Source organism: Melanerpes formicivorus, unplaced genomic scaffold (genome assembly GCF_026170545.1).
Source record: "Melanerpes formicivorus ecotype bairdi unplaced genomic scaffold, bMelFor1.0.p_v2 SCAF_16, whole genome shotgun sequence".
NCBI classification, from domain to species: Eukaryota; Metazoa; Chordata; class Aves; order Piciformes; family Picidae; genus Melanerpes; species Melanerpes formicivorus.
The window spans coordinates 11830408-11846825 of NW_027142368.1; positions in this window are offsets into that span (position 1 = coordinate 11830408).

Genomic DNA, 16418 nt, shown 5'->3' on the forward strand with positions numbered 1-16418 from the left:
TCAGGCTCATCATATCTATCTTCAAGTGTCAGCTAACTGCCTGTGTTAAGAGGTCAGTTAGTCTCTTCCTGGCCAGGACAACGAGATAACACACTTGCAGTGGGTAATTCCAGTTTATGTGGCCACTGCTTACCTCACTGAATCAAAATGTGGATCCTTTTAGTCTCTTGACCAGCCTGCTGGCCACTTTCACCTTGCCACCAACAAATGTGTAGAGCAAACACAAAGAAATACTCCACTGGCTCTTGATGTAGTGCTTAAGGAGAGGAAGTCCCTTCCATGAGATCCAGTGGAAGAAGAACTTGTTATGCCCATATTGTTATAGAAGCCAATTATCTTCTCAGGAAGATCACTGGTAGCATTGTGCAACATGTTTTCACCCTCTATGTGATGTGACTTGTCTGTACCTGCTGACAAAGCTCAGCTGGGAAGGCTTGGGTGGATGTTTATCTTCTGAGGCAAGTAGTAATAACCAGTTTTCTCCAGCTATGAATACAGACAAAGCTTTCTACAAATGGTAGCTGCGAGTCTGTGCAGTGTGGGCAGTCGATAAGCTCCATGTGCAGGAAATCATTACTGGTTGCTTCATCTCCTGAAATTCATGGTTCCTATTCTGCAGAGGAAGAAGGGGGGGTGCAGTGACATATATGCAAAGACTGTCCCTCTCTTTGTCTTCCTGTGGACACTGCCACAAAGTTTCTGCCAAGATTTGGGACCATGAGTAATTCCAAGTTCTTCTGCACTTCCCCACCTTTGCCACTGGCAACAGGCTTTGAGTGGCCAGTTTGTTCCTGTGGCCTTTCCCAAAATGCCATGCTCATCAGAACGTTGCTTAAGGTTAGAAGATGAAGTAGCTTCCAATGAGAAGATCAACACAGCATTTCTCTGATCTACCAAGCAGCTCTCCCTCTTTAGTTTTGAGTTAATCTTGCCGTGAAATGGGCAACTAAACAAGAGTTTGCACAGACATCTAGAAGAGATTTCCTCAGTCTTGTACAAGACCACTAACATTTCTTCCACTGCTGGTAACTCCTTGACTGATATAAGTTTGGGGTTTTTGCTTTGTGTCTTCTTCAGAGGTGCACCACAGCACTGGCTTGTAGATATTGTTGCTTCCTCGTGGTTTTCCTCCCTGTGTTCCTCATAGGTGATCATCACACAGTAACACTGTTCCAGTCAAGAACTCACAAATGGAAACACCACTCTGGGTTTTACCCCAGGATTTGGAAATTTATTGTATTCTTTCCCAGCCTTTGAATTTCCCTGCCAGGTCATTTAGGAATCACAGAATATCTCAAGTTGGAAAGGACCCATAAGGACCATCATCTCTGTTGACAGAGAAAAACTCAGTGCCCATGTGCCCCTTCTCTAGACACTCTAAAGGAGCAAGAATCCCCTCTTACACTAAAGGGAGCTCAAGGTATTCCCATACAGGAGAAGGAATGTGCAGACTGTATAAACATGTGCTCTTAACTTGAGCAGCTCCCTTTGTGTGTGAGTGACTAATACACAGAGTGACCTGGAAAACATGACTACAGAATCATAACAAAAAGAGGGAAGATTTAACACAGTAGTAGGTGGGGGTGAGTATTTTAAACTGCTCTGTATTTCACTAGATTGCAAGTAGGTTGTTTCCTTTTACAAACTAACCTCCTTTCATCATCTAGAGATTTAAGGATCATGCTTTCAGGCGTGGGACTGTGTTTTCACTAGAACATTGCACACCAGGTCTCTTGCAATTAATGCAACAACTTATGACTGAGGCAGAATACATCCTTTAGCTTTTATTTAAGGATCCTTCAGTGACCAGGTCTGGGGTGGTTTGGGTTTGGTTGGGTTTTGGTTGGGTTTTTTGTTTGTTTGTTTATTTCTTTGGGGGTTTTGTTTGTTTGTTCATAGAGTGAATAAAGCTCTCCAGTATCTGAAAGCTTCTCTCTATAGAATCACAGAATGATTTTGTTTGGAAAAGACCTCTAAGATCATCACATTTGGCCATCAACCTAACAGAATCATGGCCATTAAGTCATGTCCTGAAGTGTCATGTCTATGGTGATACTGATACAGAAAGTGCTCCATGGCACCTCTGTCTCAAAAAAGGGTGATGTGAGCATCAGAACAGTTTAGACACAATGAATGAATTCATGCACCTAGCTTTAGCTGCCTAAAATGCATAATCTGAATGACTGATTAATTATTTCTCTATGATCATTTGATAAAATGGACAGCATAAAGTACATCTAGAGATGCCTACCTCCCTTCATTGATAAGAGAACCTAGGCACTAGCTTAGACTAGATGCTTAACTTCATAAAGCTAAGTAAGATGACTCCTATTTAATGAGTCCTTCAGTGTTGGGGTTGATAACACTCTTTTTCTAAACAGTCCTTGCTAGAGGCAGCTCAACTGCAAGATGTAAAGAAAACCAAAGCACTTGAGACCTACCCAGATTTTCTTTATATTCATGGAATCATAGTATCACAGAATCATTAGGGTTGGAAAAGACCCTTAAGGTCAGCAAGTCATCGATCCAAGGCCACCATGTCCACTAAACCATGTCCCAAAGTGCAAGGTCTGCACACCTTTTATCCCCCCTTCCATTTGTTATGGACAGTGACCAATTTATGTCTTCACCTTCTCTTTCAGAAGTGAAACATCACAGTTCTTGAAGGAATTGCCCTCTCAGCTCTTATCACCCCCTTAACAACCTGCAGAGCTCCCCCTTTGCGCTTATCTCTTACAATTAGCACTGTGTGTTCACCATCCCTCAATTCTGAGTACTGAGTCTTTGTGATTCTTCTGCACTCTCCCTGAAGGAGGCAGAATATTAAAATCTTCAACCAATCTCAGGTCAGAATTGGCTTCTTGCCCACTTAGAATTGTCTTACAACATCCTAGACACCCACTCACTCTGTGAGAACAATTTAGTCACTTTTATTTGAGGGAAATGAGGGGGAGCAAAAGCAGGGCCATATAATTATATAGTTTATTCTGTCAGTTAGGATCCCTTATCAAGATTAAAAGGGAAGATTTATAGGTTGTTGCTGGGCTGGTCCTTGCACCAGCTGGGTTACCTAATGGACTTGCTTCACCTGATGTAGCTGAATCCACATTTCATCACAGCTCATCTTTCTTTTAGGCTCTTCTGCTTTCTGCTTCCCTGCTAAGGCAAAAGGAGCAGAAATGGTATATTAATGCTATGTTCCATGTTAACCAAACCACACAAATCATTGCTTGCCAGACAGAATCTCTCATGTTGACAGTGACTTTGGCTTGCAGTTGTGTTTGGAAATGCATAGATGATGCAAGTATAGGATTCACACCACCTCACTTGGTGTCCCCAGGCCCACAAGTGCAGCTAGCTCTGGAAATTGCATAGATTTAGTAACTGCAACTTCAGTGCCCTAAACCAAAGCTACAGCTCAATCAGTCCATGCCACATAAACCACACACAGCTCACCTTCATCTGGGCCTTGAATATGTATCAATAATCAATAGGCTTATCAACAGGACAGTCAATGTTTGTGGAGAGCTTCTTACACTGCAGTAAGGAAGCATAAAAATGATTCTATGCTTCCTTCATAGAAGTGTGGAGGGCCAACCTGTACAGAACAGATAACACAATAATAACAGATAACACAATCATAACAGATAGCATAATCATAACAGACATAATCATAACAAATAATAGAAGAATAGAATAAAGACATCATAATCATAATAAATAATAGAAGAATAGAATAATTAATGTATTAATAACAATAAAGCAAAGTAAGTGGTGTTGAGCAGTGTTAAGAGGGTTATTCTATTGGAAACATCTTCAGACAAGGGCAGGAAATGGTTGCATCCTTAAAAGATAAAGAAATGCCACAACTGAAGCAGACAAAGCAGCTGCCAAGGTAAGCAAAAGTATTCCCCAGGCTAAAAAAAATAGGAGCTGGGAAAATGATAATGCTTGATAAAAATAAAGTTAGATGTGCATTTAAGGAGGTGAATTCCAATGCACATCTCCCATCTCCCAGTTCCCAAGATTCCCTGGAATGCTGCCATCTGAAGAGAAGGGATTCTATGAACTTCCTTGTAAATATGTGCCACATGTGCATTAAAGAATTCAGCGTGTCCTCATAAATAGCTTGGGATGAGATTTAGGATGAGAGGAAATGGCCTCAGGTCGCACGAGGGTGGTTTAGGTAGGATAGTTAGAAGAAGCTTTTTCACTGAAACCCTAAAACAGGCTACTCAGGGAGGTGGTTGAATCCTCATCCTTGGAGGTGTTCCAAAGACTCAGAGATTTCACAGTATCACAGTATCACTAAGGTTGGAAGAGACCTCAAAGATCATCGAGTCCAACCTGTTACCACAGACCTAATGACTAGACCATGGCACCAAGTGCTGAGGGAGATGGCTGGTGCTGAGGGAGATGGTTTAGGTCCAGACTTGGTAATTACATAATGGTTGTACTTGATGATCTTTCCCCACTGAAATGACTCCATGACTCTATGATCCTCTTGTTGTGCGTCCCTGTTCTCTTGTGTCAGCAAAGATTCATGCTCATGGTCTAACTGGTCCTGCACAAGGTGAATCAGAGTTTACATGGTGAGCCCTTCACTGAATTGCAGGCACAGGACTGCAGTCCATTCCTTTTCACTTCTACATCCTTGAATTGAAGGATCAAGAGCTCTCCTCTCATGGCTGAAACCAGCTCACACCTTGGATTTATGGATTACTGTTGGACAGATTAACTAATGCAATGATTATTTATTTATTTGTTTCTTTTCCTTCTCTGTCTACAGGCACCAAGTTCTAGTAAGGTAATTTCTTTGGGTGTACCATGTTCCTTCCTGGAGGCTTAACCTCAGGAAGAAATGGATTGTATTTTAAATGTACATTTCCTAAGTGTTTTGTGCCAGCCTGTCGTGAGGGATGCAAGTGGATATCAAGCAAGTGTTGCATTCTGCTTCTCCTAATTGCTCCTAATCCTTGACTAGACAAAGAAAGGCCTTGGACCATGCTGGTGGGATTCTTCTGAAGATCAAAGTGGAGTGCTGAATGTTTAATCTTAGCCTTGGGCAGCTTCTGGTTTCTTATATACTTATTGCTTACAGGTTGTGAAGCTAAGGAGGTGGTGGTGCCAAGCACGCCAAGCACTGTGATATGCTGGCTGGCCCAGTGCTGGTAAGTGCTGGCTCCTGGGCATGAAACATGAAGTTGGACAGCAGCTAGGATTATACTTGGGAAATGGGGATCTTGAAATATGACCTTCTGTCTCCCAGTGTCCTGGAACAAAAGGCTAAGGACAACATAATGGAAATACCTTGAAGCTGAAGGGGTTATCTCAGGGATTTAATGCCACTGGGCTGCTCCAGCCTCAGCAGCAAACAGAGGAATTCCTACCAAAAAAAAAAGGGGTTCCATTTCTGGACGTAACATCAGGACAGCACCACAAGGAGGCAAACTTGGAATGGTTTTCCTAATCCTTTTCCTGTTTTTCTGCTTGAAAGAGGCTATACCTCCAAACTCTGTGGATTGCAAATAAACTTCCTCACCCTTTTCAGCACCTCAGCAAGAACTGACAGCATCAAGCTTCTCAGAGTTCAAGGAGCATCAGGACAATGCTCTTAGTCATATGGTTTACTTCCAGGGAGTCTTTTGGGGAGCAGGGAGCTGGATTCAATGATTCTTATGGGTCCTTTCTAGCTCTGTGGTTCTAAGTGAGATAAGCAAGACCTAAGCCAGCTCAGAATTCTGCAAGGGAAGCAGAGCACCTTAAGGCATGCTCCAGCACCTTAATGTCCTCCTCCTAAGGATGGTCCCAAACCTAAGAGAGGAGCCATTTTTCTCCCAGGCAGGCACTTCATTCTTATCTCTACAAAGAAAATGAGATCACATGGACAACTGAGTTGAAATGATTAAACACCCTGACCTCTCTTTTCTGTAGCTATAGGGATATGGTTTAGTGTTGACCCTTCAGAGCTGGGTTCACAGGTTCCAAGTATCACAGGCTGTAAGGGGTTGAAAGGGACTTCCAGATGACCTCCATTGAGTTCAACCCCCACTGCCAGAGCAGGACCATAGACTCTAGGGCAGGTTGCACAGGAATGCATCCAGAGGGTCTTGAAAGTCTCCAGAGAAGGAGACTTCATAATCTTTCTGGGGAGGTTGGACTGGATGATCTTGGAGGTCTCCTCCAACCAGATATATTCTGTGATTCTTTGTGATTCTGTAATTCTTTTGGGGCATAGAAAACTCAAAGCAGAATCCCTGGCATGTATCTCATCTTCATGTGGATGCACTTGCCACTGGAGGGAGCACATTGCCACTGGAGAGAGCACACTGCCACTGGAGGGAGCACATTGCCACTGCTACTCTCTGGCTTTAGAAAGCACCTGAGCTAGATACAGCACCTGGAGCAGATAGGTTTGACTTCCAGTTCCACATGTGAATGAGGCAAAAAGCATCAAGCAGTGACCCAAAGGACATGTTCAGCTTGGAGGTGAGTTCAGCAGAGACTGAATCCAAGCTATGGGGCAAGGTGAATAGAAAGATCCATCTGGCAATAAATAGAAAGAGGTTTTCTCCTGGCAGACCTACCATGCTCATTAAGACAAATGCAGAATTTGGGGGGGCTTGGCACTGGCCTTATCAGGTGCCAGCTCACCTGTCAGCACTAAGTTCATTTACTTTTACGTCAGCATTAATGTCACAATGAAACATTGTGAAAGGTGCCCCATCTCTGGAGCCATTCCAGGTCAGGCAGGACAGGCTTTGAGCAATCTGCCCTAGTTGGAAATGTCCCTGATGGCTGCAGGGGTGTTGGACTAGATAACCTTTAAAGGTCACTTTCAACTCATTCTATGATTCTATAATGCTATGAAAGGATACTGGAGTGCCTAAAGAGAAAGCAGATGGTAGAAGTGCCCCATAGTAGGCTGAGACACAAGACAAAGACGGAGCCAAGGGAGATGGGACTGAGCTCACTCCTCATACTGGGGCAAACTCTCATCTTCAAAGGTCTCCACCCTGTTTCTAGCTGTCCATTTTGCATTTATTTCTCTTTTTTTTACATCTGACTATCACTTCTTATTAACAGATACATCTGTATGGCCACCTGCTTTCACAAAGGGTCCAATGAGGCAAGAAATGTGGCCTTTGTTACCTTCTCTACTACAGCCTTCTTATAAAGATACCACTCACTGCACACTCAAGTCATTTAAAGGCAGATGTCCCAGTGGAGGCCAGTGACAAGCGGAGTCCCTCAGGGATCAGTCCTGGGACCTGTCTTGTTCAACATCTTTGTGGGTGCCATGGACAGTGGCATTGAGTGCACCCTCAGCAAGTTTGCTGATGACACCAAGCTGTGTGGTGCAGCAGACACGCTGGAGGGAAGGGAGGCCATCCAGAGGGACCTTGACAGGCTGGAGAGGTGGGCACAAGCCAACCTCATGAAGTTCAATAAGAGCAAGTGCAGGGTCCTGCATCTGGGTCGAGGCAATCCCAGGCACAAATCCAGGCTGGGCAGGGACTGGCTGGAAAGTAGCCCTGAGGAGAGAGACTTGGGGGTGCTGGTGGACAAAAAGCTCAACATGAGCTCTCAGTGTGCACTTGCAGCCCGCAAAGCCAATCAGATCCTGGGCTGCATCAGGAGAAGTGTGGCCAGCAGGTCGAGGGAGGTGATCCTCCCCCTCTACTCAGCCCTGGTGAGACCCCACCTGGAGTACTGTGTCCAGTTCTGGAGCCCCTATTACAAGAGGGATGTGGAGGTGCTGGAAGGTGTCCAGAGAAGGGCCACAAGGATGATCAGAGGGCTGGAGCACCTCTCCTATGAGGACAGACTGAAGGAGTTGGGGCTGTACAGTCTGCAGAAGAGAAGGCTCCGAGGTGACCTCATTGTGGCCTTCCAGTATCTGAAGGGGGCTACAGGAAGGCTGGGGAAGGACTTCTCATGATCTCAGGTAGTGATAGGACTAGGGGGAATGGAATGAAGCTAGAGGTGGGGAGATTCAGGCTAGATGTGAGGAGGAGGTTCTTCACCATGAGAGTGGTGAAACCCTGGAATGTGTTGTCCAGGGAGGTGGTTGAGGCCCCGTCCCTGGGGGTGTTTAAGAGCAGGCTGGATGAGGCTCTGTCCAGCCTGATGTAGTGTGGGGTGTCCCTGCCCATGGCAGTGGGGTTGGAACTAGATGATCCTTGTGGTCCCTTCCAACCCTGAATGAAACTATGAAACTTCCCTCACTCCAATGGGTATAGCATTTCCCCAGGTCCCAAAAGGATTATGAAGATTGCTGCATGAAAAAGACTTATGAGATTATCAGATACTCCTGTTGTGGAGTTACAGAAGCTTCTAGTCATTGCAATTGCTTCCCTACTCCTTCTTTGTCTGTAGAATTCTACCCTTAAACCTTTCATACTAACAAACCAAAGTCTGTAGTCTGGGCATAACAATCAGTAAATCTTCTGGATGCCCCATCAAGTAGGTTTAGACTGGACATGAGGAAAAAAAAAAATCATGGAAAGAGTGGTCAGGCATTGGAATGTGCTGCCCAGGGAGGCAGTTGAGTCACCAAGCCTGGATGTGTTTAAAGGTGGTTTGCATGTGGTGCTTGGGGATATGGTGTAAGGGTGAACCTTGTAGAGCAGGGATGTCGGTTGGACTTGGTGATCCTGAGGGTCTTTTCCAACCTGAATGTTTCTGTGAGCACTGGAAGTGCTCAAGGTCAGGTTGAATGGGGTTTTGAGCAACCTGCTCTAGTGAAACATTTCCCTGCCCATGGAAGATCTTGTTGTACTAGATCCTCTTTATAGGCCCCTTCCAACACAAACCATTCTATGGTTAGAGACAGCCCCCTGATTGTCTTGTCACTAATTAAAATCCATGCATCCTTGCCCTGTCCCCAGGGTAGGTCTATCAGTGGAAAACATATGAAGAGGTTTTGACTGGAGAGGCATGAGGGATTACATTGCTGTCAGCAGGTTCAGGCACCGCAGCAGGAACGCAAGACACACCCTGGTTCGTGCAACCAAACAGTGACAACACGCACATGGAAGACAATAAAATACTCTGCACAAGCAAGGCAGCAATGCCTTAACCTTGCTTTTATTATCTGAGGTCATATTTTCAAACCTGCTTATCAAGAGATTCCTTTTCAAGGAATCTTCTGCTCCACAAGAATTGCAGTTGTGAAGAAGCAGCAGCAAAGGAATTTATACTCCATGGATTTTTCCAAAGTCACACTTCCCTTGAGAATACAAATGAAAGGCAAAGTTTATTCCTACAACCCAGCCAGAGACATTAGGCAATCTGTCCATGCCAGGGCAAAGTGCACTCCAGTCTGTGCTGGGCATGTTCTATTAGCAGAGTTTGAAGAAAGGCTGGAGCTGGAGGGAATCAGGTTGGGATGGTGTTGGGCATGTAGAATGAGAAAAGGAGGTAAAAAGATCTCTGAGGTGAACACAGAAAGCTTATGGCAAAACAGACATAGGGAGCATGACGGAGGGAAACTATCACTCAAAGAGAATGCTGGGGAATCTATCACTCAAAGAGAATGCTGGTGAGAAAGGAGAAACCACTTGAGCATGTAGAACCAAAGCTGGGATTCTTTCTGCTGCTGCAACAAGCAAATGAGTGGAGAAGAACCACCTGAGCTGCATGAAGAGAGGCAACACAAAAGGACAGTAACCAGTGCTGCTCAAGACCTGAAAGGCATTGTATACAAGGACAGGGAACAGGTCTCTTGTACAGCACCCTGGAAGAGGCAACTGCTTGGGTTTGTTGCCCTTCTCTCTGTTACTCTCAGCATACACTCAATAAATTTGGAAAGAATTATCTGGGATGTCTCCTCCTCAGCTACACATAAGACACTGAGTGTACTTAGAATCATAGAATCATAGAATCACTAAGGTTGGAAAAGACCTCAGAGATCATCAAGTCCAACCTATCACCCAACACCTCATGACTAACTAAACCATGGCACCAAGTGCCACATCCAATCCCCTCTTGAACACATCCAGGGACGGTGACTCCACCACCTCCCTAGACACCATATTCCAATGGCAAATAACTCTTTCTGTGAAGAACTTTCTCCTCATCTCGAGCCTAAACTTCCCCTGGCACAGCTTAAGACTGTGTCCTCTTGTTCTGGTGCTGGTTGCCTGGGAGAAGAGACCAACATCCTCCTGGCTACAACGTCCCTTCAGGTAGCTGTAGACAGCAATAAGGGCTTCCCTGAGCCTCCTCTTCTCCAGGCTAAACAATCCCAGCTCCCTCAGCCTCTCCTCATAAGGAGGAGAGCTTGAGGCCCCTCCCCAGCCTCGTTGCCCTTCTCTGGACACTTGTAGTAGGAGATAACAATAGACCTTTATAGAGGAGGAGAGCTCACATGGAAACAGTCCAACTCCCTAAATCCAGGCATTATAGTTGATATCCCACCAGTGTTCATATCAAATCAGCTTACAGTGGGAAGACAGACTGGCAAAATACCAGAGGTAGTAGCCCAGAGGTAGATCTCTTCACAAGTTGTTATTAGCAAGAGATGAGGGTGGCAAGATAATTTACAGCAGTCCTACTTACAACTACAATGAAACTGTCTAGGAATAGTCAGATTTTGATCTGGTAAATGCAGCAAGAGTCAAAATCAACAGTCCATACAGGTAAAAAATAATAAACAAATAAATAAATAGATAAATCAATCAATAAAAACAAAGAAAATAAAGAAAGAAAAAGAAAGGACCTTAGTTAAAAAGAAGAGGTAAAAATCTGGTGGTGTTAGTCACTAAATGTGTTTAAATGTAAGTAGTTAGAATGAGGATCTCACACCTACAGAGGGTCTTTAAGGTCCCTTCCAACCTGAAGCATTCTGTGATTTATGGTGGTATGAGAATCCAGAGAATTCGAAGGATTAAAGGAGCAAGAACAAGTTGAGAGGTTTCATGAAACACAGGTCCCTTGGTTCATTGGAGAGGAGACGTTTAGAGGGATAGCTAAACGGTAAATCAGAGTCCCAAGGGCAGAGAAACTGAGTCTCAGGGAAGTTTTCTCTCAGTACTTATTCTACTACATTATTATTCAGGGCTTAATTTCACCTCATGCCAGGGAGCACAGAAGTCAGGGTGTGCTACCAGTCTGCTGCCTTACCATCTTCTGCTGCTACTAGAATTGGCCTACCTTCAAACTCCAACCACTGCACCACAACTCCAACTCCACAACAAAGTCTGTCCAATGCAGAAACCTGGAGCTTTCTCACAACTTAAGCTGACATCCAGCAAAGAAGGACAGCCTGGGCAGGAAATACCACAGATTTCAAGCTATAACCAGAGAGATGAAATGGAAGATCCCTTTCCCAACAACCATGCTGATCCCAACCTTTCAGCATGTGCATTAAACAGTGAATAATCAGTGTGGACTACTAATTGGTGTACAATCCTGCCTAGAAATCTCCTTGCACAGTGAATAAAATTCATATGCATGGCTTAGGATTACAACCTCTGGATATTGCAATGAAAAACTTCATGTAGGACCTATGAAGAGTCAGCCTTGTACTTGCAGACTTTCAGTTCCCATCCTCATCACTCCTCTTCCATCCTTCATGCCATGTATAGAGACCACTAAGTGACTACATCAAGGCTTTCCATGTACTTCTAAGGATTAAAAAGCAGGGGCATGCATCTCATTTCAGTTGGAAGCTTTCAATATTCAATTTGGGTTTAGAAATCTAAGCTAATTACAGGACACAATTAATTAATCACAACAGGAATTCTGCAAGTTTAAACCTGCCAGCAGGCAAAGAGCGAGGACAATCCCTGCTGTTACAAAACCACCAGAGCAACCTTGTGCAAAGAGAGGTCTAAAAGATGATGCACATAGGAATTTATTCTTCTCCCCACAATGCAGGCTATCATTTAATGCATCACTTGCATGCCTTGCTTGTGTCTGTAGCAGCTTCTAACTGTAAGTTGTAAACCAAAAAAAATAGCAAATTATGTGTGATGGATGAGGCTGGAATGTGAGGAGTGACTAAATCATGTTGGAGTGACTTTTTTTTTTGTTGGGTTGGTTTCTGCACAAGAATGGTGCAGTGAAAAATAGACAATTCTAAGATGCACCACAACCACACTGGAAACTGAGACCAAAGGAGTTGGCTGGATGGTGGTTTTGTGGCTGGACTCGCTGATCTCAAAGGCCTTTTCTAACTGAAATGATTCTATAATTCCATGATTTAAGGCTGAGTTTTCTCTCAGTGGCTGCCAGCATGTCACAGCTTCTTACTAAAGGTATTCTTTTATTATTTTAAAGTTAGCCAGGTCAGTGAGGAGGAGGAGTGGGTTCATAAAAAAATAGGTTTTAAAAGCATCCTGAGACTCTCTCTTCCATTTTTGCACACCCACAGCTTGCAGCTTTATTCATAGAGTTAAGGCAATTACATCACCACCCCTTACACTGAGCAAATTTGGTGTGCTGCAACACCAAACTCTCAGCCCATGTCCCACAGCTGACATTGGAAGCTGTTGTAAGGAGTATTTTTATGGGGAGCACATGTGCTTTGCAGCTGCAGGGCTGCTGAATGAAAGCACTTCTGATTCAGCAAAGTGGAGCTTCAGACTGGTGTGTTGAAAGAGGCCATCAGAAATCCCAGCAAGGTAGAACATTCCAAAGCTGGCTGACTCTGCTCACTGTGGTATGGCAGGAATAACACAGGGAAATCTTAGTTTGAAGTCGCTGCTTTTGATGGCATAGCTCTCTATTTGTTGGTCAGCTCCTGCTGTGCTGGTATAGCTAAAAGTGTGAATTCTCTGGGTGTGCAGGAGGGAAGAACCACACAGAAAGAAAGTGGTGATGATTGTTTTATATCATAGAATCACCACAGACTGGTTTGGATGGATGGGACCTTTAAAAGTCATTTGCTCCAACTCCTCTGCAGTGAGCAGGCATCCTGGCCTGGATCACCAATAGTGTGGTCAGTAGGACCAGGGCAGGGACTGTGCTCTGCACTCAGCAATGGTGAGGCCACACCTTGAGTACTGGGTTCAGTTTTGGGATCCTCACTCCAAGAAGGACATTGAAGTGCTGGAGCAGGTCCAGAAACATGCAAAGAAGCTGAGGAAGGGTCTGGAGAACAGGGCTGGTGAGGAGCAGCTGAGGGACTTGGGGTTGTTCAGCCTGGAGAAAAGGAGGCTGAGGGAAGACCTTCTGGCTCTCTGCAACTCCCTGAAAGCAGCTTGGAGCCAGGTGGGGGTTGGGTCTCTTCTCCCAAGGAACAACACTCTTCCCCCCACCCCTCCTTTTCCTTTATTTTAGCCAAATTTGTTGATTTCTTCAATGTGCAAAATCCCAGTGATGAAAGCAGAGTTTAATCTGCAAGAACTGAACAAATGCCTTCACTTTTTTGTCACTCTTTAGATAATTTGCTAAGTTCACCTCAGAGTGTTGAGGCAACAAAAGCTACCTACGCTCACAGACAGCACAGAGAGCCTATCTGACTTTATCTTTAGTTCTCATTGTAATTACATACATTAAGCATGGGGATTACACTGCTCTCATGCAAGAGCAGTTGGCAACAGCCCTGTGCACATTATCAATTCAAGTGCACTGCCAGTCCTAATGGACTGCCTGTGTTGGATGATGAATCGTGTTAGCACAGAACCACCGTGCTGGACTCTTCCCTGCTTTATCCCCTGTGTCCAGCTGCTCACTTGAATTGAGCAGTTCTTTGAAGAGTCCATTACTGGCTCTTAAAGATGTTGCAAGGCAGAGTTGGCACGTTCAACACCAAAGATTGTTAAGAAGCAGGGAATGAGCATGTTGGCTTCATTCAAACTCCAACTTGTGCCTGCAGAACCTAGCTTGTAGCTGCCTCTATCATTACTGTGTAATAGAAGACATCATGTACCATAACAGATGCTTCCAACTGGCTCTTACAACAGCATTTTGTGAGTTGCCACTTCATATTGCCCAAGCTTCTGCAGGATCTCCAGTAACCTCTCTGGTTCTCACTCCCAGTTTGTTCTGCACGCAACTGTTCATCCTCTAGTATTCCAGGTACAGTGTTGTCTCCTTCTAGCTGCGGAAGTGGGGACAGGAGAGGCCCTGTCTTGACGTTCAACTGCTTCTTCCTTCTACCAGAGACCCATCCTAGTGCCTGTCAGACAGCAGGATGTGCACAGGGTATGGCCCTTTGACAGCAGTTTCCTCAGAAAGGATACCAAACCCAACATCTGAACAGCTGACTCCAGCACAGAATCACAGAATCATTTTGGTTGGAAGAGACCTTTAAGACCATCCCAGCACACATAATGGGCATATAATGTATGCCCATTACAAGAATCAACCACAGTGCAGTCTGATGACACAGGTGACTATTTCCAGCTTACCACCTAAGGTATCTTTTCTTCAGGTGTTGTCTACAGCTGGCTCTGTAGGTGTGTTCTGCTCTGACTCTAAAGCTCCTTACATGCTGAGCTGTGCTTCTGTGCATGTACAGAACTGCCTTGGTCTGAGCAATTTTCATCCTCTCACCCACCTCAGGGTGGGGCAGTGTTCCTCTCTGCCATATCCCCTGAGGGGCCTGATCCCACAGAACATGCTTGACATACTATCAGGACTGTGCCTTGCAGAGAACATTTATGTTTATTTTCTTCCAAAAATCGGGCCTGGAAGTGGTGATCCTCCACAATGTGGTGGTTACAGAGTTGTTATGGCAATATAGCTGGTAAAGAAGGGTAAAAAAAGCTGGTGAGGGGTCTAGAGCACAGGTCTTGTGAGGAGTGGCTGAAGGAGCTGGGGTTGTTGAGCCTGGAAAAAAGGAGGCTGAGGAGAGACCTTCTGGCTCTGCAACTCCATGAAAGGAGGCTGGAGCCAGGTGGGGGTTGGGCTCTTTTCTCAAGAAACAAGGAACAGGATGAGAGGAAGCAACCTCAAGTTGCACTGGGGGAGGTTTGGGTTGGACATTATGAAAAATGTCTTCCCCCAAAGGACTGCCAAGTCCTGGAACAGGTTGAACAGAGCAGTGGTGGAGTCCTTATCCCTGGAGGGGCTTTCAAAGCCATGGAGATGTGGTGCTGAGGGCCATGGTTCAGTGGTAACCTGGCAGTGCTGAGTTCACAGTGGGACTCCATCACCTTAAAGGTCTCTTCCAAACAAACTCATTCTCTGATTCTAACCAACCTTGGACCTGAGAACACAGAATTGTTCTAGGTACTGGTTAGAAGGGATTTGCAAGTTACATTCAAAGCACTTGTTCAGTAACTACTTTTGTTTTCTTTTTATTCAGGATCTTTCTCCATGACATTTGTCAGCTGTTGCTGGGAAATAACCACAAGAGTGTTATAAGTACCTGCACCTACATGCACAAAATTGGCAATAAAAAGAATAATTGGAGATGTTCTTCAAAGAAAAAACCAAAGGCAGGGGAAAAAAAGTCCAAACTCCTTTTGCTCTGTACATTAGGCTTGATACCTAGAAGGTAGCTGTTGACTGTAGCTTGTAGTACATGTAAGCTGCCCATTGCTGGGTTGCAGGAGGCTCATGTTGTTCATGGTGGTATCTCACTATAAGATCATTCATGTTTCCCCTCCTTTGCGTGGTTTGTCCACTGAAAGCCTTGGCACAGAGTTCTGGATGTGGGTGGCAGAGGAGAAGCATCACTTTTCTTCCACAGGGTCTTTGCTTTTGTGGGCAAATTGTCTGCAATTACAGACTGTCTTCGTGGGTTTAGGTTAGTTAGGTGGATGGAGGTCTGGCAGTATGGCAAAACAACATTAGCTATGAATGGTATCAGAAAGTGCCATCATTCCTTTGTAAACCTCAGCAAGATTAATGAGAGGTCATAGACTGTGTCTCAACCAGGTACTCACATTCAGTCTACAAATCATAAGTCTCTTTTCCCCTGTTTTCTAGCTCTTCCAAAGAACCAGGTTATCACCACTCAGCACTTCTCCTTCTCCTTCCTTTTCCACCTGCTATTGATAGCCACCCACACATCTCCTTGGTCTTTCATGCCTCCTCTAGTTCTTTTGACTGTTATTCACTGCTCATCTTTCCTTCATTTACAATTTACCTTTCCCATAAAGCTTAAAGCATTTTCAGCAACAAATATTCTCCTGCAGGCCCACTCCTAGCTTCTTCCTTTTCTGTTGGCTCTTTCAAAACCAGGTAGTGTTCTTGGAGAGCTACTATGCCTCTACAGGGCTGGTCATGACACTTTCTACTAGCAGCAGTTGTCCTTGGCCATAAGCATGGACAGGCTAGGTCCTTCATGGGGCCAAAGTACCTGGTACAAAACTGGTAAAAGACAGTTCCAGGAAAGGAGATGGTTCTTGGGGATGCTGAAAGAGAAGAAAATCTTGCAGGATGCAGAGAAGCCTGCATGAGGTGACAGAATTATGTATGATTTAATTCATTTTCTGCATATAGGAGCTACAAATGTCCTT